This window comes from Heptranchias perlo, chromosome 24 (assembly GCF_035084215.1).
Source record: "Heptranchias perlo isolate sHepPer1 chromosome 24, sHepPer1.hap1, whole genome shotgun sequence".
In the NCBI taxonomy this organism is placed as follows: domain Eukaryota; kingdom Metazoa; phylum Chordata; class Chondrichthyes; order Hexanchiformes; family Hexanchidae; genus Heptranchias; species Heptranchias perlo.
The window spans coordinates 33,733,453-33,754,601 of NC_090348.1; the positions used below are offsets into that span (position 1 = coordinate 33,733,453).

At 43.8% G+C, this 21,149-nt stretch overlaps 1 long non-coding RNA gene across 1 annotated transcript; it reads left to right on the forward strand.

The window, feature by feature from the left end:
• Positions 1-949: 949 nt before the first annotated feature.
• On the forward strand, positions 950-20,922 carry LOC137341870 (uncharacterized). The gene is made up of 3 exons (XR_010967144.1): positions 950-998; positions 17,185-18,129; positions 20,726-20,922. It is a non-coding gene; the product is annotated as an uncharacterized lncRNA (long non-coding RNA).
• The last annotated feature ends 227 nt before the right edge of the window (positions 20,923-21,149 follow it).

Here is a 21,149-nt window from a genome sequence, read left to right on the forward strand (position 1 = left end):
CATGAAGGAACGGCGATATATTTCGGGATGGTGTGTGACTTGGAGGGGAACGTGCAGGTGGTGTTGTTCCCATGTGCCTGCTGCCCTTGTCCATTTAGGTGGTAGAGGTCGCGGGTTTGGGAGGTGCTGTCGAACAAGCCTTGGTGAGTTGCTGCAGCGCATCCTATGGATGGTACACATTGCGTCAATGGTGAAGGGAATGAATGTTTAGGGTGGTGGATGGGGTGCCAATCAAGCGGGCTGTTTTGTCCTGGATGGTGTCGAGCTTCTTGAGTGTTGTTGGAGCTGCACTCATCCAGGCAAGTGGAGAGTATTCCATCACGCTCCTGTCTTGTGCCTTGTAGATGGTGGAAAGGCTTTGGGGAGTCAGGAGGTGAATCACTCGCCGCAGGATACCCAGCCTCTGACCTGCTGTTGTAGCCACAGTATTTATATGGCTGGTCCAGTTAAGTTTCTGGTCAATGGTGACCCCCAGGATGCTGATTGTGGGGGATTTGGCGATGACAATGCTGTTGAATGTCAAGGGGACGTGGTTAGACTCTCTCTTGTTGGAGATGGTCATTGCCTGGCACTTGTCTGGTGCGAATGTTACTTGCCACTTATCAGCCCAAGCCCAAGCTATGGTGAATATGAAGATGGGCTGCACAACCAAAGTCTACTCTGGATTAACAGCAATATAAAAGATCCTTCATTACATGTGCATTTGATCTCAATGTTTTGCATTGTATGTCTAGTACATACTTTTCAATAAAGTGCATAAATGCTACAATGTTACTTAATAGGTTAATTTGGTAACATGCCCCAAATGCATAGCATGGTCATCACTATAATGCGTAGGACAGAGACCTCATTTTAAATGCTCCAGCGACTCAGAAGAAAAATGGCGAGAACAGAGGACAAAGAGAAACCATATGGTGTCACATGACTTTCTTATTCTTTTCCCCCACTGCAGATACTTCACCAGCTGTTGGAGGTGCTAATGGTGCAGTAGAACTCAGGTAAGCTCTGATTCCTCTCAGCCGAGAATCTGACTGGCTATCTGGGAGAAGCACTGAGCTGAGGCTAAGTGGTTTGACAGGAAGAAGGATAAAACGATCAGTGAGGCATTAACCTGTGCTGCTCTCGCACATCATTCAGTGTTCAAGGCTAGTATGTGAAAAGGTGAGTCCAGCCCTCTCAGTCAGGGAATGCGTATCACCTGAGGAAACCTAACAGGGGAGGGGAGAATAGTAAGCCGGAAGGAAGAATGTAAAATTTGAAAATACATATTTTGAATTTGATGAGCTTATTCTTTATGGTAAGGAGGCTCTTGCTGGACTAATTTTTTTGACCAATATAAACTTGACTCAGCATACATTCAAATATGAAGTACTAATGTGGAGCTTTTGCATTAATTCTTTAACATGTTCAATGGAGAAAATACCTAAACTAATGAATATTCTCTGACTGAAATGAAAAACACAAATACATATATCCATGCAGGTCTTGTTACCTGAACTTCCAATTATATGAAAATCAAGAAGTGTACTTTGAATATTGGGACATCTGAGCACCAAAATACCATTCCTTTCCAGTGCTATAAGATTAGGATTTTTATAATCAAATGATTATGATATTCTATTGAAAGAATGATACTGTAAGATATAATTAATTATCCAGCCCATGCATTGCTAAAATGGTTCTTTGGTCATTTGATTTATTATTAATATGCATAAAAGCATTTTAAAAAAATGAAATTTCCCACCGTTTAAATGATTTCAAGAGATTTTGTATTGAGCAACACAATTGAAGAATATTGCATTGCAAAAACTGTATGCAAATGATTTTCAATGCAAAATAATTAACTTAGTGCCACTAACATTACAAAAGATTAGAAAAAAACCTGCAGATGCTGGAACTATTAAGCTTTTCTGAAGTCATTATTCTATGTTCTGAGTATAAAAAAAACTGAAAATGCTGGAAACAGACAGCAGATTAGTCAGCTTCCGTGGAGAGAACAAATGAGTTAACATTTGGGTGTGGGCCCTTCATCTAATGAAGGGTCCATATCTGAAACATTAACTCATCTGTTCTCACCACAGATGCTGACTGACCATCTGTGTGTTTCCAGCATTTTCTATATTTTTTACACAAACCAAAGAATCATGACTTCAGAAAAGTTTGGCAGTTGATCTATTTTATGCTTAAGGACAAGAGCTTTGAAAAGTGTCCTGTAAGTAAGCTCTTAATTGATGCATTACTTTTTATTAATTTTGATATGTTAGAGAAATGGACACAATCTATTTCAAACAAATAATGTAATTCTGTTCACTTCAGCATAACGTTTAAATGGGTATAGATAGTTTCAACTTTTTGTTTGAACTTTCATCGTACATGCTACACTTTAGTCTTCTATACTTTTTAACTCTTTCTAAATAACTTTACTGAATAAGAAATAAATAAATTCTGATACAGCATGATTTCCATGAAAGATGCTCCAGAAATACAATGTACATTGAGATCAGCAGAATTCAAGATAAACAAGTATTTTTGGTGGTGATGCAGAATATTGGCACATTCCACAGAGGTTCACTAAATAAAACAAGGTAGCAATTTTGTTTCAATTAAAGAATATTGATTTTGAATTATAATGGCCCAAATCTTGCTGGCGTGGAACATCTCACAATGCGTGGTGTTAGTTCAACTTTTTCCTGCGCCCTTCAGCTCGAAAAATGTTTGCCCCGTTAGTTGATGGAAGTGCAAACTGATAATGCGCAGCAGGGCATCTGGGACCTTGGTGATCGACGGGATCAACTGTCTATCTCCTTAACCGATGAGATTTAAGGATTGAGAAAGAAAGAGAGGAAGAATGGAGAAGGATGATGAATTAGAGTCAAATCAGGTACAGAAAGAGAAATAAAGAGAAGGAAAGAAAGATTGGATTAAGAGAGAGAGGGAAAACAGTCAAAGGAAAAGTAAGAAAAAAAAATAATTTTAAAATTTTTTAAATCTCCAAGAAGACTTTACTACAAGCAGGAATGAGACTCAACATTTTAAATTGTTCCTTTTCTGAGCCAAAGAGGTAGATTGGCATTGCATTAACAATTATCATGTCATTATGTGTTAAATGTGAGGCCTAAGTTTCTGTGTCAAGTTTAATGTGCAAATCCAGCAAATTGTTAAAAATAACAGGGAGGTTGAGGGCGAGATGCCGTTTGTGCAAGGCAAACGGCAGAGCAGCGTAAATCGACCAGCAAGTTATAGAGATTTGCCTGGACTTGCTGGCCGATTTCCACATTAATAACGGTGTGCGTCGTGAACTCACCATTATTTATCCAGGAAGATTTGGGCCAATATTTCTGCAATTTCTACTGTATAATAAGTACAGTGGAAATTGCAGAAATATTGGCCCAACAGATACACAATGCTATTGAAATCTAAAAATAGAAATATTAAAAACATTAACAGATGGGTGACATTTAAAATTCGGGTATAGAATAGTTGTGGCTTCAGGAATGGTGGTAAGAGATAGAGTTGGGTATCATTAGCATACATATGGGGGTGGGTGCGAAGGTAAAAATCGTAAAAAAGTAAAACCCGCCTCCAACCTGCCCACCTGCGGTTTTAACGGAGACAGGTCGAGGAGCGGGTGAACAACCCGCTCTCAGGAGGCGGGTCAGTCAGTGAAATCTTTTAAGGAGGCTGCCGGCCACCATTTTGACAGGTATTCTATTTTTAACTCCGGGATTCCTGGGCCTCCTGCTTCACACCACGTAAGAGGCGGCAAGAAGGCCCGGATCAAAAGGTGAGTGCCTTTATTGCACTGCTGGTGGGCCAGGAGGAGCAGGAGTGTTTCCTCCAGACCCAATAAGCCGACCTGCCGTGATAAAACACACGCGATCGGCCGACTCCCCCCCCCCGCCATGTCCGACACCCCCCATGACCTCCAAGCCCCCCCCCCCCCACAATCTCCGATCCCCCCCCACAATCTCCGATCCCCCCCCACAATCTCTGACTCCAATGATCTCCAAACCCCTCATGGCTGTGTCTCTGATGACCTGCCTGATAGCCGCCGATCCCGACCCTCCCGATGACTGACCTTCCTGATCACCCTGACACTGACCCCCCAATGACTGACACCCTGACGACCTCAGACCCCAACCCCACAAGATGACCGACCCCTGATGACTGACCCCCTCAATGACTGACCCCCCAATGACCTCCGACCCCCCCCTCATTAGACCTACCTGATGGCATCTGCTGCCTGGCTGCTCTCCCGTCCGACTGACAGCCAGCCGTCAAAATCGTAAGGATATCCGGGAAACCCATATTCCAGGTTTCCCATCAAGAATTCCGCCCCCCCCACCCCACCCTGCCCTCTTCCAGGCTCCCCGTTAAAATTTACCCCTTGGCTACTGACCCGCATGCCTCAGAATAATATCTTAGAGGGGCAGCATGTAAATGAGCCTTTAACTGAGGCACAGTGCAAGAAGAAAACACCAAGAATGTCCATGAAAAAGTTCATACTTGCACCCTTAAATGACCCTGGGGCAATTGCAGACAGTTCACAAGGCAGTAGATGTAGTCCCATTGAATTGACAGGACTAAAGTATCCTCAGGATATGCAATTAACAACCCATGTTTATATCTCCCCAGATCACTAGAGGGATTGATTGACAACTGCATGGACAACTGCATTGTGTCCATTGTCTAATTGGGATTTGTTTTTAAACCTTGCAATAAATATAGTCCAATATGTGTTATGTGCACATTTGGAATCAGAACTCCAAATGCAAGATGGTTGTTAAATGCATTTCTAAGAAAGGGAATTAGTGCTGGATTTGGTGTCAACAAAACCTACTATGTTGGCATGCCCAATTCAAACCTTAGGTATTTTTATAAAAGGAACAGTTTTCAGTTCTAAATAAGCAAAGGACATGTCTGAAGAAAACAAGGCTCACTATAAAATGGCAAGTCTTGGCAAGTAGAAGTAAAAGCTATGTATGAACTGGATGGATGCTGTGCTATTAACAGATTGATGCTCTGCATGAGGGGGAAGTCTGAAGAAAACAAACATTGATGTAAAGAATAGTGGATTCAGTAGGGTTTCAGGTTTGTAAAGAGCCAGCCTACAGATGCTGGCTGTCTTCTTTCACAGGAAGTTTCAGCCCTGAACTAATGGGAAAATTTAGATCTTTTGCCTTCTCAGTATGTGGTAGGCCGCAAACTGTATTTGTTCTCAATGGAAATGATTCCAAGTGTCACTGTCTTTGACAGAATTGCACTGAACTCTTTGGCATGCTGACTGCTTGAGAGCTACAAAGGATTCTTTATCTAAGCAGCCAAGATTCAACAGTTCACACATGACAGAAGTGCATCTTGAAGTACAAATTCAATTTCATAGGACCATTGAAAGAGAAAAATATGAGGCATTTGTTAGCTTAACACTACTGCCCAACACAACATATTTTGCGACCTGTTTTGTTAAGCTTCAAGTGGCACCACAGAGAACGAGGCTGTGAGGCTCTCACCATTATTTCTACACTTGGATATATGACGGAGTGGGACATCCGCTCACACATCTGACCTGACACTCACCCCAGTGAATTTTTCCAGGTTCAGCTTAATTTGAATATTGTTGGTGGGCTCTCGGCAGTGTTTCTGCCTTCCATGGGAGAAGGGGAAATACAAAATCACTGCCGTGCAGGACTCTGATACCTGCAGCTGCTTACTGGGGTCAGGTCTCTCAGAATACCAGCTACACTGCCAGAGGGTGGGTGAGGTGGGGGAAGAGAACGCATCAATTGCACTCACTGGGGCACATCTGACATTACTCCACTGTTACTTATTTGAATATGTCTGAGGTCACGTCCGGCCGAAAATCCCAAAAGTGATCATAATCGTTGAGTATTCCTTGTATCAGCTTTCCGACCAAATCCTTCCTCCCCCCACCGATCTAACTGCTGGGAAAGCAATAATTCCTCAGAAAATCTGATCCAATATCTTTTACAATCTTAGCCAGTTTAAAATTAGTAATACTTGGACGTTTCCTGCATCACAAAAAGTGAAAGCCCACTAAATGATTAAAGCAACAGAATAGAGATTTCTTGCCAACCAGTGTAGTAATAAGCCATGTGGACCAGAAAGTTCCAAGTTAAATTCCTGGTCTTTCAAAAATTCCTGGGAGTAACTTAAGCCGACCTTTCCATTTATTGGAAATTGGATTACTGCTGTCTGTTCTTGCACCATTTGAAACTAAAATCTTCAGAGCAAGCTGGCACAAACCTACCAGAATTTCAGAATTATCCCATCCTTACAGTACACGAAGTGTAGGGACCAGACGGTGCACGTCGAGTGACTAAGTATGTACCATTAGCATCATTCATGTTTCCCTGTTTTGTCCAACTGCAATTGTTTAGTGCTACAAGCAGGATGGTGCTATTTAATTCCCTTCATAATATGTTATGGACAATGAGACTCTGAGCATGAATTATGTTTGTGTAAAGAGTTTTGGGCTAGAGAAGAGTTGGCCAAATAGGATCCTAGCAACATACTGTCTGTGGGAGTGAAATGTTGCACACTAGAACTAGCTGTCCTCCTAGTCAAGCTATTTCAGTACAGATATGACTATGTGAAAAATTTCCCAGGTATGTCCTGTTCACAAAAGCCAGGACAAATAGTAGAGAGAGCTTTCTCTGCACTGGGCTGTCCTTTACCTAACCTGAAAGTACTTAGTGCCAATGCTGCTGCTGAAACTTGGTGCCTAAAATGGAAAGTGAACCATTCCCCAGCTCACATATCCTTCACTTTGGTAAGCACAAGAAATTTAAAAGAGGAAACAATTTTCAATTTAAAAAAATTGTTAATTCAGTTGTGAAATCATGTGTTTGGACAATTTATGTACACTATTTGTACACAAATTGTTCAACTGAGATAAAATTATAGCAGCAATGCAAAATATTTTGGCTACAAAAATTGAAATTTTGATTAACAAAACCAAACGAGTTCCAGAGAGTGATCACACTTAGTTTTTCTATTGCAATTAAAATAAATGCATCATATTAGCACCACTGGAGGACATTTAGGAAACTTCTAATGAGAGTTACAAGTTTTTTTTGGCACTTGAGTAAGAAATGAAATGAGAAATAGTGGCCCTGATATTAGAGTGGAGGTAGGGTGGCAGTGGAGGGGTGAAAGGGCGTAACCCGAACAATAAAAAAAGGTCCATTTCCCACACGATCACAATTCAATTGGTGCCACTTAATGTGGCTTCCGGGTTTGCTGTCTGAAAGCTGCGCAGCGGGCAGACTGCACAGTCGCATCACAGGCTGTCAGCTGGAGGAGCTCTATTTAAAGGGTCATTGCTCCAATGGCTTTTCCTGGAGCAAACACCCACACACCACAATGGAGCATCACAGGGACAAGGCTGCTGCAAGTTTCAATGATGCCTCACTCCAGGTGCGACTGGATGGGGTGATGATGTGGAGATGCCGGTGATGGACTGGGGTTGACAAATGTAAGGAATCTTACAACACCAGGTTATAGTCCAACTGTTTTATTTGAAAATCACAAGCTTTCGGAGGCTTTCTCCTTCGTCAGGTGAGCAAGATACTTGCTCACCTGACGAAGGAGAAAGCCTCCGAAAGCTTGTGATTTTCAAATAAAACAGTTGGACTATAACCTGGTCTTGGATGGGGTGAGGAGGAGGAGGGATCTGTTTTACCCGGCGAATGGGAGGAAGTGGCCTGCCTCTGCCACCAAGAAGGCCTGGCTCGAGGTGGCAGAGGAGGTCACCAGCAGCAGCAACATCCGCGCACCTGGGTCCAGTGCAGGAAGCGCTTCAATGACCTAAATAGGTCAGCCATGGTGAGTACACTTACTGATTCTCCCACATTCAGTCTTCCACATCACCGTCACCAACCACCGCGCCCCCCCCCCCACAACTCATTCTGCACTGCCAATACTACTCCATCACATCACTCCTCACACCCACTTAAGGCTCATCCTCAACTTACCTACACTTCCTCAGCACTTCCTCACCTCCCCATTACTCACCCCACCACTACCACTCAACCTAATCCTCATCCAATGTGATGGCTGTGTCTCATACTCACCCTCTGATACATCTCTTTCATGGTCAGCATCACCCAAACCAATGCATTCATTGGTTGGCCACTTCACCATCACTCACTCACACGTCTATTCTTTCTCCCCTTCGAGAAGAAGAGAGCGCAAAATGCAAGGGAAAGGGCAAGGACCGGAGGGGGGCAGGAACAAATTGTCGTCCTCACAGAGACGGAGCAGGAGGCGCTGGAGCTCAGACAAACCCTCAAGTGCCTGTCCATTGGGCACGCCGAGACTGGCACCCGACAAACATCTGGGGACACCTTTAACATTCATCACATACAATGTGAATTGATGTTAACATGCCTTGCCATCTTCAGCATCTTAGTATGCTCATCACAACATGACACATCTGTGATGATGCTTAATATTGCCTTCTGTTCTCTTACAGGGCCTTCAGCAACCGCTGTGATGGCAGAGGGCGATTTCTCAGAGGACCTGTCGGCCTCTGAGGGTGCACCGTCACATCTGAGCGAGCCATGCACCAGCGCAGATACTCACACCTTGGTGGGTCCTATTCCTCAGTTAGTTGGGTTGGCACCTGTTGAGTTACCACATACATGTGAGCATGAGCAGACACTGGTGGCAGGGGTAGCTGCAGAGAGTCCGCGTTGGTGGGAGCACTCCTCTCCAGGATCTGCTCAGCTGGACGCAAATGCGGAATCCTGGGGGCCATCCTTTAAAAGGAGAATGATCGAGGGGCAGCAGCACATTTGCAAGGTACTGGAACAAGTGCCATGCTCACTCTTCACAATCGCGCAGAGGATGGAGGAGTCCAACTCCTGCATGAGTGGAATAGTGGCACAGGTACGGGAGGGAATCTCTGAGATAGTGTCGCAGGGACGTGAGCAACTGTCCGAGATAGTGCCACAGGTAAGTGCGGGGATGTCTGCGATGGAGAGAAGGTTAGACTCCATTGAGCTTCAAGCACGGCCCTCAAATGAGTCCATTCAGGCCCTGACAACAGCCGTTCGGACTCAGCGTGAACAACATTCTGCCGCCTTAAACAGGCAGACAGATACACTAGCACTGGCTTTACAAAGCATCACACATGTCCTCCAAACTATTATCCAGCAGAGTGGTAAGAGTGATGTGGCCCTGGCCCAGGGGAGGGATCATGGCAAAAGGGGACATGGAAGTGGGGACATCAATTAAAGCGCTCCCACGTCTCACCCGTTGCCCCTCTCTCAACCAGTACCCGCAATGCTGCCTCCTCTCCAGGTGATCGAGTCTGCCCCTGCACAGGTGCAGCTGGAGTAGTCTTTGGAGGGGCCCTCAAGGGCTTCAAAACCCAGAAGACAGAGGCCCAAAGCATCTAAGCAGCCAGGCCATGAACATGAGCAACCTGCCACTACCTCTGCTGCAGCCACAGGGGATGCACCACGTAGAAGTAGCCGCAAGAGAAAGGCGAAGGTTTTTTAAGCACGAGGGGTATATGCACAAGGGTGTTTGACAGATATTCATGTTTTTCATTTATATTTACCTTTTTGTTAAAATCACATTAAATATTATTATTGTGACCACTACTTGGCCATTCTTGACTGGCTTGTGATAGTGCCCTTTCATGAAGTTCACCATGAACGGCGACACTTGATGCCACCCATTGGGTCACTTTACAGTGGGTGTATGTGTAGTTGCAGGACTGTTTTATGCAGGGAGCGGTGGGCGGCCTGGTGTGGGCGCTGCTCTATCCAGGTGGTCTGAGGACTGGACTCTTCACACTTTCTGATGTTAGGAGAACCTTTCGCATTTCAGTGACTCCCTGGCCTCACGAGCAGCAAGGTGAGCCGCTGCACTGCCCATGGATTCCTCCTGCTCCTCCTCCTCCTCCTCAATATGGATGGCAGATGTGGATGGGGCCTCCCCAAGCGGCACCCCTCTCTGTTGTGCCGTGTTGTGCAAGGCACAACAGACAACTATAATGCGTCCCAATCTGTCTGGTGCATATTGAAGCGCTCCCCCAGAACGATCAAGGCACCTAAATCGTATCTTGAGCAGCCCTATAGCATGCTCAATTGTAGACCTGGTGGCGATGTGGCTGTCGTTATATCTTTTTTTAAAATTCGTTCATGGGATGTGGGCGTCGCTGGCGAGGGCATCATTTATTGTCCATCCCTAATTGCCCTTGAGAAGGTGGTGGTGAGCCGCCTTCTTGAACTGCTGCAGTCCGTGTGGTGAAGGTTCTCCCACTGTGCTGTTAGGTAGGGAGTTCCAGGATTTTGACCCAGTGACGATGAAGGAATGGTGATATATTTCCAAGTCAGGATGGTGTGTTACTTGGAGGGGAACGTGCAGATGGTATTGTTCCCATGTGCCTGCTGCCCTTATCCTTCTAGGTGGTAGAGGTCGCGGGTTTGGGAGGTGCTGTCGAAGAAGTCTTGGCGAGTTGCTGCAGTGCATCCTGCAGATGGTACACACTGCAGCCACAGTGCGCCGCTGGTGAAGGGAGTGAATGTTTAGGGTGGTGGATGGGGTGCCAATCAAGCGGGCTGCTTTGTCCTGGATGGTGTCGAGCTTCTTGAGTGTTGTTGGAGCTGCAATCATCCAGGCAAGTGGAGAGTATTCCATCACACTCCTGACTTGTGCCTTGTAGATGGTGGAAAGGCTTTGGGGAGTCTGGAGGTGAGTCACTCGCCGCAGAATACCCAGCCTCTGACTGCTCTTGTAACCACAGTATTGATATGGTTGGTCCAGTTAAGTTTCTGGTCAATGGTGACCCCCAGGATGTTGATGGTGAGGGATTCGGTGATGGTAATACCGTTGAATGTCATGGGGAGGTGGTTAGACTCTCTCTTGTTGGAGATGGTCATTGCCTGGCACTTGTCTGGCGCGAATGTTACTTGCCACTCATCAGCCCAAACCTGGATGTTGTCCAGGTCTTGCTGCATGCGGGCATGGACAGCTTCATTATCTGAGGGGTTTGCTAATGGAACTGAACACTGTGCAATCATCAGCGAACATCCCACTTCTGACCTTATGATGGAGGGAAGGTCATTGATGAAGCAGCTGAAGATGGTTGGGCTGAGGACACTGCCCTGAGGAACTCCTGCAGCAATGTCCTGGGGCTGAGATGATTGACCTCCAGCAACCACTACCATCTTCCTTTGTGCCAGGTATGAGTCCAGCCACTGGAGAGTTTTCCCCCTACAACTCCTACAAATCAGGACTACATGCATGCTAAACAGCGGAAGCAACATGCTATAGACAGAGCTAAGCGAATCCACAACCAACGGATCAAATCAAAGCTCTGCAGTCCTGCTACATCCAGTCGTGAATGGTGGTGGACAATTAAACAACTAATGGGAGGAGGAGGCTCTGCAAACATCCCCATTCTCAATGATGGCGGAGTCCAGCACGTGAGTGCAAAAGACAAGGCTGAAGCGTCTGCAACCATCTTCAGCCAGAAATGCCGAGTGGATGATCCATCTCGGCCTCCTCCCGATATCCCCACCATCACAGAAGCCAGTCTTCAGCCAATTCGATTCACTCCACGGCTGAGTGCACTGGATACAGCAAAGGCGATGGGCCCCGACAACATCCCAGCTGTAGTGCTGAAGACTTGTGCTCCAGAAGTAGCCGCACCTCTAGCCAAACTGTTCCAGTACAGCTACAACACTGGCATCTATCCGACAATGTGGAAAATTGCCCAGGTATGTCCTGTCCACAAAAAGCAGGACAAATTGACTTCAATTTTACTAGGGCTCCTTGGTGCCACACTTGGTCAAATGCTGCCTTGATGTCAAGGGCAGTCACTCTCACCTCACCTCTGGAATTTCGCTCTTTTGTCCATGTTTGGACCAAGGCTGTAATGAGGTCTGGAGCCGAGTGGTCCTGGCGGAACCCAAACTGAGCATCGGTGAGCAGGTTATTGGTGAGTAAGTGCCGCTTGATAGCACTGTTGACGACACCTTCCATCACTTTGCTGATGATTGAGAGTAGACTGATGGGGCAGTAATTGGCTGGATTGGATTTGTCCTGCTTTTTGTGGACAGGACATACCTGGGCAATTTTTACTTTAGCTACCCTCTTCCTTTTTATATACTTGTAGAAGCTTTTACTGTCAGTTTTTATATTTCTTGCTAGTTTACTCTCATAATTTATTTTCTCCCTCTTTATTATTCTTTTTGTCATCCTTTGCTGGTTTTTAAAGTTTTCCCAGTCTTCGGGCTTACCAGTAATCTTTGCCATGTTGTATGCTTTTTCTTTTAACCTGATACCATCCTTGACTTCCTTAGTTAGCCATGGTTGGTTCACCCTTTTTGTGGAGTCTTTCTTCCTCACAGGGATATATTTTTGTTGCGAGTCATAAAATAACTTTTTAAATTTTGCCACTGCTTATCCACCATCATACCATCTAATCTGTTTACCCAGTCCACTTTCGTCAATTCTGCCCTCATTCCTTTCTAATTGCCCTTACTTAAATTTAATACAGTCGTTTCAGACCCAAGATCCTTGCTCTCAAACTGGATGTGAAATTCTATCATGTTATGATCACTGCTTCCCAAGGGATCCTTTACTTTGAGATCATTAATTAATCCTGTTTCGTTACCCATTATCACATCTAAAATAGCCTGTTCCCTGGTTGGTTCCCCAACATATTGGTCTAAGAAACAGTCCCTAATACAAACTATGAACTCCTCCTCAGGGCTATTTTGGCAATTTGATTTGTCCAATCTATGTGAAAGTTAAAATCGCCCGTGATTATTGCATTATCTTTTTTACAAGCCCCCATTATTTCCTGATTTATATTTTGCCCTATAGTGTAGCTACTGTTAGGGGGCCTATATACTACTCCCACCAGTGATTTATTTCCCTTGCTATTTCTTACCTCCACCCAAATTGATTTGATATCTTGATCTTCTGAGCCAAGATCATTTCTCACTATTATACCAATTTCATCCTTTATTAACAGAGCTACCCCACCACCTTTACCTTTTTTCCTATCCTTCCGAAATGTTAAATAACCCTGAATATTTAGCTCCCAACCTTAGTCACCTTGCAACCATGTCTCTGTAATGGCCACGAGATCATACCCATTTGTTTCTATTTGTGCCATCAATTCATCTATCTTATTACGATTGCTGCGTGCATTCAGATAAAGAACTTTTAATTCTGACTTTTTACCTTTCTTTCCTATCCCGGCCCCATTTGCTAGTGCACTCTTATGTTTGTATGCTCTGTCCCTTCCTGACACACTCTGTTTACCATTACCCCCATCACTTTCCTGTACTACTTCCTTGTCTTTTCTCTTTATTAATCTAAACTTCGCCCCCACCTGAGCCCTCCTCCCCTCTATCTAGTTTAAAGCCTTCTCTACCGCCTTAGTTATTCAGTTTGCCAGAACACTGATCCCAGCATGGTTCAGGTGAAGCCTGTCCTAACGGAACAGCTCCCTCTTTCCCCAGTACTGGTGCCAATGCCCCATGAATCGAAACCCACTTCTCCCACACCAATCTTTGAGCCACGCATTCATCTCTCTGATCTGATTTACCCTGTGCCAATTTGCTCGTGGCTCAGGTGATAATCCGGAGATTATCACCTTTGTGGTTCTGCTTTTTAATTTAGTCCCTAGCTGCTCAAACTCCTTCAGCAGAACCTCTTTCTTAGTCCTACCTATGTCGTTGGTACCTACATGGACCACGACAACTGGTTCCTCCCCCTCCCACTCCCATTCCAAGTTTCTCTCCAGCCCTGAGGAGATGTCCTTAACCCTGGCACCGGGTAGGCAACACAGCCTTCGGGACTCTCGCTCTTGGCTGCAGAGAACAGTGTCTATCCCTCTAACTACACTGTCGCCTACAACAACCACATTCCTTTTTACTCCCCCCACTTGAATGGCCCCCTGAACCACGGTGCTGTGGCCAGTTTGCTCATCCTCCCTCCAGTCCCTTATTCGTCCAACAGGGCTGCAAGAACTTTGTATCTATTGGACAAGTGCAGATGCTGAGGCTCTGTGTTGTGGAACTCCAAGTTGCGGAGGTGGACGCTGTGCCTGGCGGGGCTGGTGATGTTGCTCGTCCTGGGATGTAGTGGTGAATGCAAGGCGCCCCCCCCCCCCATCCTGATAGTGTGAGTTTGAGGGGGTCTGAAAAATAGGTAAATATGTGTAAACAGAAGAATTGTGAGTGGAAAGTAAGAATTTTCAGTGAAACCACAAAGATCTCGCAGCCAAAAGTTTGTCTGAAAAAATTGAGTGCCCTGCTGCAAGAACTCACCTTTTCTCCCCATCTGTCAAACAAGCATTTGAATGTACAACTGGCTGCTGGCTGAAACACGTCTGTTAGAACATGGAGTGTTTCCCACAGCACGGGGAACACACTGAGGATGCTTCAAAATCGGACCCCTGCCTCAATGTGGAGAAAATTAAGTGCTTCAAGTATTAAACTATCTAAACAACTGTGTAAAGTATCATCCTGCCGGCTTTAATTGCCGGTGGGACTTACGCATTCAGAAGGCACGCACGCACCCAGATGCATCAGTGGGGAACCCGGAAGTCTGCGGGTTGGAGCCGGGTTCCGAACCCACTCAGGATTTCCGTGATTTTTCGGAGCCCTCCCGCCCCCTAATGCACCCGCTACTTCCCTCCAAAATTGAGCCCAGGATGTCCAAACTCAAACATCATCTCCATTTCTTTTGCTGAAGCCCAGTTTTGATTCAACAACAACATCTTGCATTTATATAGCGCCTTTAATGTAGTAAAACGTCCCAAGGCTCTTCACAGGAGCATAATCAGACAAAATTTGACACAGCCACATTAAGAGGTATTAGGACAGATGACCAAAAGCTTGATCAAAGAGGTCGGTTTTAAGGAGTGACTTAAAGAAGGAGAGAGGGGTAGAGAGGCAGAGAAATTTAGGAAGGGAATTCCAGAGCTTGGGGCCTAGGCAGCTGAAGGCACGGTCGACAATGCTGGAGCAAACGAAATCAGGAATGCGCAAGAGGCCAGAATTGGAGGAGCACAGAGATCTCAGAGGATTGTAGGGCTGAGGGGGGGGGAGATTACAGAGATAGGGCGGTGCGCGGCCATGAAAGGATTTGAACACAAAAGTTGAGAATTTTAAAATCGAGGCATTGTCGGACCGGGAGCCGATGTCGGAGGTGATGGGTGAGTGGGATTTGGTGTGAGTTAGGATACGGGCAGCAACGTTTTAGATGAGCTCAATTTTACAGAAGGTAGTAGGTGGGAGGCCGGCCAGGGATACAGCAGCCAACGCCATCTGTTTCATTTAAAGTGAGCAGTTTTATGATGTTTTTGGCACTGAATCTCAGATAGTGGTTATTGTTCAACAAAGACGACTTTCAAGGTTGGAACTGGTGAGCATTCGTACACCCAGAACACACCATCATGGCCATGGTGGGATATATTTTTCAACCAATGTGTTCTTGTACGAATCCTTAACAAACTTGTAATAATTCCCTCTGTGCACTTTTCTATCACAGACATTAGCCCATTTAAGCAGATTAACACCAGTGTTAAAAAATGCAAAAAGGGAAGGGTGTTAAGCATTTGTACAGAAACAGTTGGTTGGAAAATATATCCTAGTACTTCAGTCTTTTATGCATAATTTTAATGGTGAGGAAAGTTAAAAAGTAATTGTGTAAATTGCAGCAATGTAACAAAAATAATCACACATGAAGAAAATTGATTTCATTGTGTTTCAATTTTAGTAGTGAAATCATTTATATCTATTCAATTAATGCTGAAATTCTTGAGATCAACATCGTAAAACTGTTCACTTTAAATGAAACAAGTGTATTTTGTGCTCATTAAAGTAAGGGATGTTAGTGCTGAATAATAGAACAACTTCAGGCATCAAGCACTCCAGGTTAATTACAGCATGGTTAAGGAGAAGTGGAAGAAATCATAACAATAACGAGCAAGTGTTAATTGCATTAAGGAGCTCCTTCACATCACTCCAGGTCTACTCGTTTCTGTCTGCTATTTATTCACAAGTCCCCGAGATTATGCACTTCTGAGAAAGGTGTTCTTCAGTTTCTTACAGAACTTAGCTCAACTGTACCTTACTTCCTATATCAGTACCTCTATTATCTGGTCATGAATGGAATTTGCAGCCACGTTCTCTGGATTATTAGTCCATGCCTCATTTTTGACTCAATCAGATTAATCAGTCTCTTTCAGATCAACCAACATACTGGCTGATACGTTGAGAGTAAGTACAGTTAATGGTAAGCTGAGCTAAGTTCTTCTAAAAATCTAAGTTATAACAGATCTTTGGATCTCTCTGTGTGCCTTTTCCACCCTGGAGGTTAGTAGCCATTATACTCCACGTAGAGTTACCCAGTTATAATACAAGGATATAAATCATTTTGCATAATGTAAGAAAAAGTTGGGGTTAGGGGAGTATTAAGTGAGTGATGTGCTGGTTGCCCCTCAATTTGCAATGAGAACCGATTTTTAGAAGAACACAACATGAGAAAGTAAGGAAGAAAGAAAGAACTTGAATTTATACAGGAGAGGAGACAGGTAAAAGTGTAAGAAAAGCTCCTTAGAATAAAATACTATTGCTGTTAGTATTCCATGTCTGTGGTCATAGTAACAGATGCCTAATACAACGTAGTAACAATTCCTCATGAGAAGAATCATGGAGACTGAGGAAAACTAAGTTTGCCAAAGACCAGATGGAAGATAAAAATAGGGGGGAGAGGGGGGAGGCCTAGAAATCAGTAAGAGTAAAGCTGCAGTTTGAAAGTGGAGATAAATACCTTCTTTCCACATTAGCCCAGTAGATAAATTTAATTTCAGCATACAAAAAGAATGACCCAAATGGTTAAAGTGATTTCAAAGATTTAGAATGGCTTCAGGCTCAGATAATAAAGATAAACTCTATCAGATTACCGTGTTGATATATTCAATGTGTGAATGAGCTGAGGATAGCAGAGCTGATTTCCTCATTCACAGGGAAAATGGCCTTGAGATTGTGGCACACTGCTAGATAAGCCACATTCAGTGAGGTCAGCTCTTTACTATAATTAATATAGGCTCTCTGTACATTTTGCAGCATGTGGGTGGGAAATCTGCAAAATAGTACCTCTTACTGTTACTCATTTCTTCTCATGCAGAACATTGTGGCTGACTATGGTGAAAAGAATAGCTAAGCACCAAGTGCCAGAGCTACGACCTTCTACATGGTGACTTGGGATGTGCTGCTGGAGGAGGTGCAGTAGAAGGGAAGATTCCAAACCAAGGCAATATGTGACAGAGTCAATGTAGTCTCCTACTTCCATTGGTGGCGGGAGTAAATGAAGTTGTTATCTGGACCAGGGATGTGTGCCAAAGTACGGTTGACTAAAGTGTGCCAACTCAAATGAAAGGAATGCACGTCCTATGAATGCAACAAGCACTGAGTCCACATGGTGCCACATCAGCAATGCAGCTTAGAAAGGACTAGCCCCACCTCTCAGCTCTTACACACCTAACAGCCATGTCTGTAAAGCTGTAGCTGCAACTTGGTGGTTGCCGAAAGAAAAGGCTCCCTGTGCCTCGCTGTTGCATGTTTTGGCACCTAATACTACTTGCACACTGTGTAGTCATCCCTTCACACTGGATAGAATGCAGGCTGGTCATTGGAGTGCACCCCATATTACATTGAAACACTGAAAGCATCTCCTTTTAAAGGCGAGCACAACTAACAAAGGCATCTGCTCGTCTTGAAGGAAAGTTCATTTAAAGGGACAATGCCTTATACCTCTCATCATCACTGGATGCGTGCATTCATATGGGGAAAAACAAGTGTCCATGCTGCTAACGTTCCTTTAACACAATGTTAAAGGTGGTGGTGACTTTGACCGATACAGACGATGCTGTTCTCTGGTGACCTTTGCCATACCTGTTAGGCAGCAGCTCACCACTGCATAAAAAAGGCAAATGATTCTCTCTTCAGGCATGCCTTTCACTTCATTTCCTTCCCAATGGAACCAGAGAGAGAGCAATCTAGTTCTGCAGACGAGCTGGGATCCTACAGGTGCATGGAGCAATTGATGGAACACAGAAGGGACCAATTTAAGGTAATGGTGACTTTGACCGATACAGACAATGCTGTTCTCCCGATGGAAGTGGACTGCTGGTCTTCAGCCAGCAGTTGACATATCCCCCCAGTAGCCTCTGGTGATAAATGCAGCCTTCTGAGGCAGTGACATGCAGAGAAATCTAAATAAGAGTTTCTTGGTCTGTAAACCATGGTGAGTGGATATCTGCGTATACGGAACAAACATCTTCTGTGATACCTCACTCTAAGCACCCCCAATCTTGCCTCTTCCATCGCCGCTCCCTCCTCCTCCTCAAAATATAGGAATAAAGTGATTCACATTTGGAAATCCATGTCCCCAGGCCACAACTGTAATATCTGTAGAGCTGACTAAACGTGACAGTAACAGATTTGACACAACCCCCAGAGCACCAAACAGCTAAAATCAATATGCAGGCAAAGTAAGGCAAACCTTCAACTCCATATAAGAAAATGGCCTCTTCAAAGCAGCATCTGCCTCAGGGATACCACTTAGTGGCACACACCATCACTTATATAATGGCAGCAATATTTAGGGTTCGCTTTGGGGCAGAGGTTGGGGAAATTGTACAGGGGAGTTCATCAAGCCCACTTGACCATATTTAAATGTGTTGGGATAGGCTCCTTCTGGGCGTTAAAGGGGTTAAGCATTTTTTTAAGAGGACAATTCAGTTGCAGTTTTTACGAGTGAATTTGAGATGGTAGAAATTACTGCCTCATTTTACTTAGATTAGCATCCCAAAACAGCCTGAAAACAGATGCTCATTTAAAGGAAAATCCAGCAGATTGTCTACAGATGCCACCTGAAAGAACTTGAAAAGTTTCACAGTTTCACATCTGCCATCTTAGATCATTACTATGATGCTGATGGTAAGGTCACATAAAATAAGCTGAAAGTGCTCAGGCAATCCAATATGACCAGCACACAAGCAATGGTGATGAGGGTACAACTCCATTAACCAGAACACATCATCGAAGTGGATCACAGCAAGTTCCCAAAATATGTTTGCATTGCATGTGATGCTGTGCGCAAACATGGCAATCAATGAAAATGCAACAAAAAGGTTCTGAAGGCGTGATAAAAGTTCTATAAAATACCAATATGCAGCAGGGAAGAAGCAGATCATCCAAGATGCCAGTGCAAAATTATAGTCAACTTTGCCAATTTTGAGACCAATAAGAACATGATTTGTGATAGCAAGTAGATAGAAAGAAAATGGACCAGGCACAGGCCATCAGTGCATTTTTCTGCCCTCGTTGTAATAAGCATTGTTATTCAAGAATTGACCTCTGGCGGCATGCAGTGGCAGAGATGAGCAATGTGGGTGGTCATCATTATTCATGTTGGACAACCAGAAAGAAATATATGCAACAGTCAGCCCCTAGGCAGAGAAGCCAGTAACTGGAAATTATATACAGATGAATTATCCAGTACTCGGTGCACCCACCCATTCCTCTGTTGCCTGCTGAGCTGTCCTAGCCAAGCAGAAACCAAGGGAAGTCCTTTGCTCTGTTGCTGAAATATAAACAATCCCAAAACACGAAAAGTAATATATTGTATAATATTAGAATTCCGTAGCAGAGAGACTGCAGCCCAATCGAAAGTCATTAACAACAACAACAATTATAAAGCACCTTTAATGTAATAAATGTTCCAATTAATTACTTTGTTGTGAAACCATTCTGTCTATGAAATTGAAGTTATTTGTGGGTACCTGTTTGGGAACGGTCTTTAAAGAAAGAAGAACCACCAACGATTATTTTAAAATATACAGTTTTTATTTAGCAGATATTTCTAATATGTTTGGAAATACTGTGACCCATCCAGCAATAACTCGATAATTCTGTGCCAATCTGGTTTCAGGATATTGGAATAACAAAGCACAAAAGATGAGAAGGCATCAAATTATGAACAGCCTTATTCATAAAAGCAGCAGTCAGATAGATACTGAGCTGTTGCAGGCATACATTTTTGAATAGAAAGTTTCTAAGGGATGCTGTCAGAAGCCAGTGGTCTTGTGAATCAATCTGACTGCCTTCTCAAGGAAAACCTCCAGTGTCTCCGAATGCTGGGTTTTTAGGTGTTACATTATAAAAGCAGATATAATAATCAGAATCCAGAGTTCAGATTTCTCTATTAAAAGCAATGAAACGAGCCTAAGGGTAGACTTAATCAAAGCTAACTTTCCAGTAAGCTGCTTGTATAATTCATTGCCATGCAGATTCAAGGTATGAGATATAATACGAAACAAGGTGCCATGGTAACCAAAACAGGAAAGCAATAGAATATATGTTAATACAAAATGATCTAGTTTAAATTGTACTCCAGTGACTGTGAAATACAGAGCTACCACATAATGAGGATAAGGTAGCAAGTGTCACTGTGGTGTTTATGCTGATATATATGATTTCCAAAGAGAATGCCATAATACTCCGTTGAGTTTAAATTACGCTTAGCAATATTAGTATATAACTGCATTGATTTTAAAAGGATTATATCTTCACTAAGATATTGGCCAGAGAAATTTTGTACATGTTAAGGTGTTTCTTTACTAACATTGCAAAGCACAATTTCATCTTGGATTTTTTTTTTACAGTTTCCAAAACAAGTGCTCTGGCAACAAGAAGGTCTTGTGCTGCATTAACAACTTACCATTTCTTTGCCTTCTTCAAGAACTATTTAAACTGTGACCTGAACCCACTCACCACTAAGTTGCCTTTGTCCATCTGTCTATATAGTAACACATTTGTAATAGTACTAAACTGTTCAGAATAAAAAAATATGTATAATTTACCTTGATAGTTCTCAATTATTTTACTGCACTTTAAATAAAGAATAATTAGTAATAATAGTGGTGAGAGCAACATCTGTTGGTGTCGTGTTGCAATACTGGTAGTTTTTTTTTTATTTATTCGTTCATGGGATGTGGGCGTCGCTGGTGAGGCCAGCATTTATTGCCCATCCCTAATTGCCCTTGAGAAGGTGGTGGTGAGCTGCCTTCTTGAACGCTGCAGTCCATG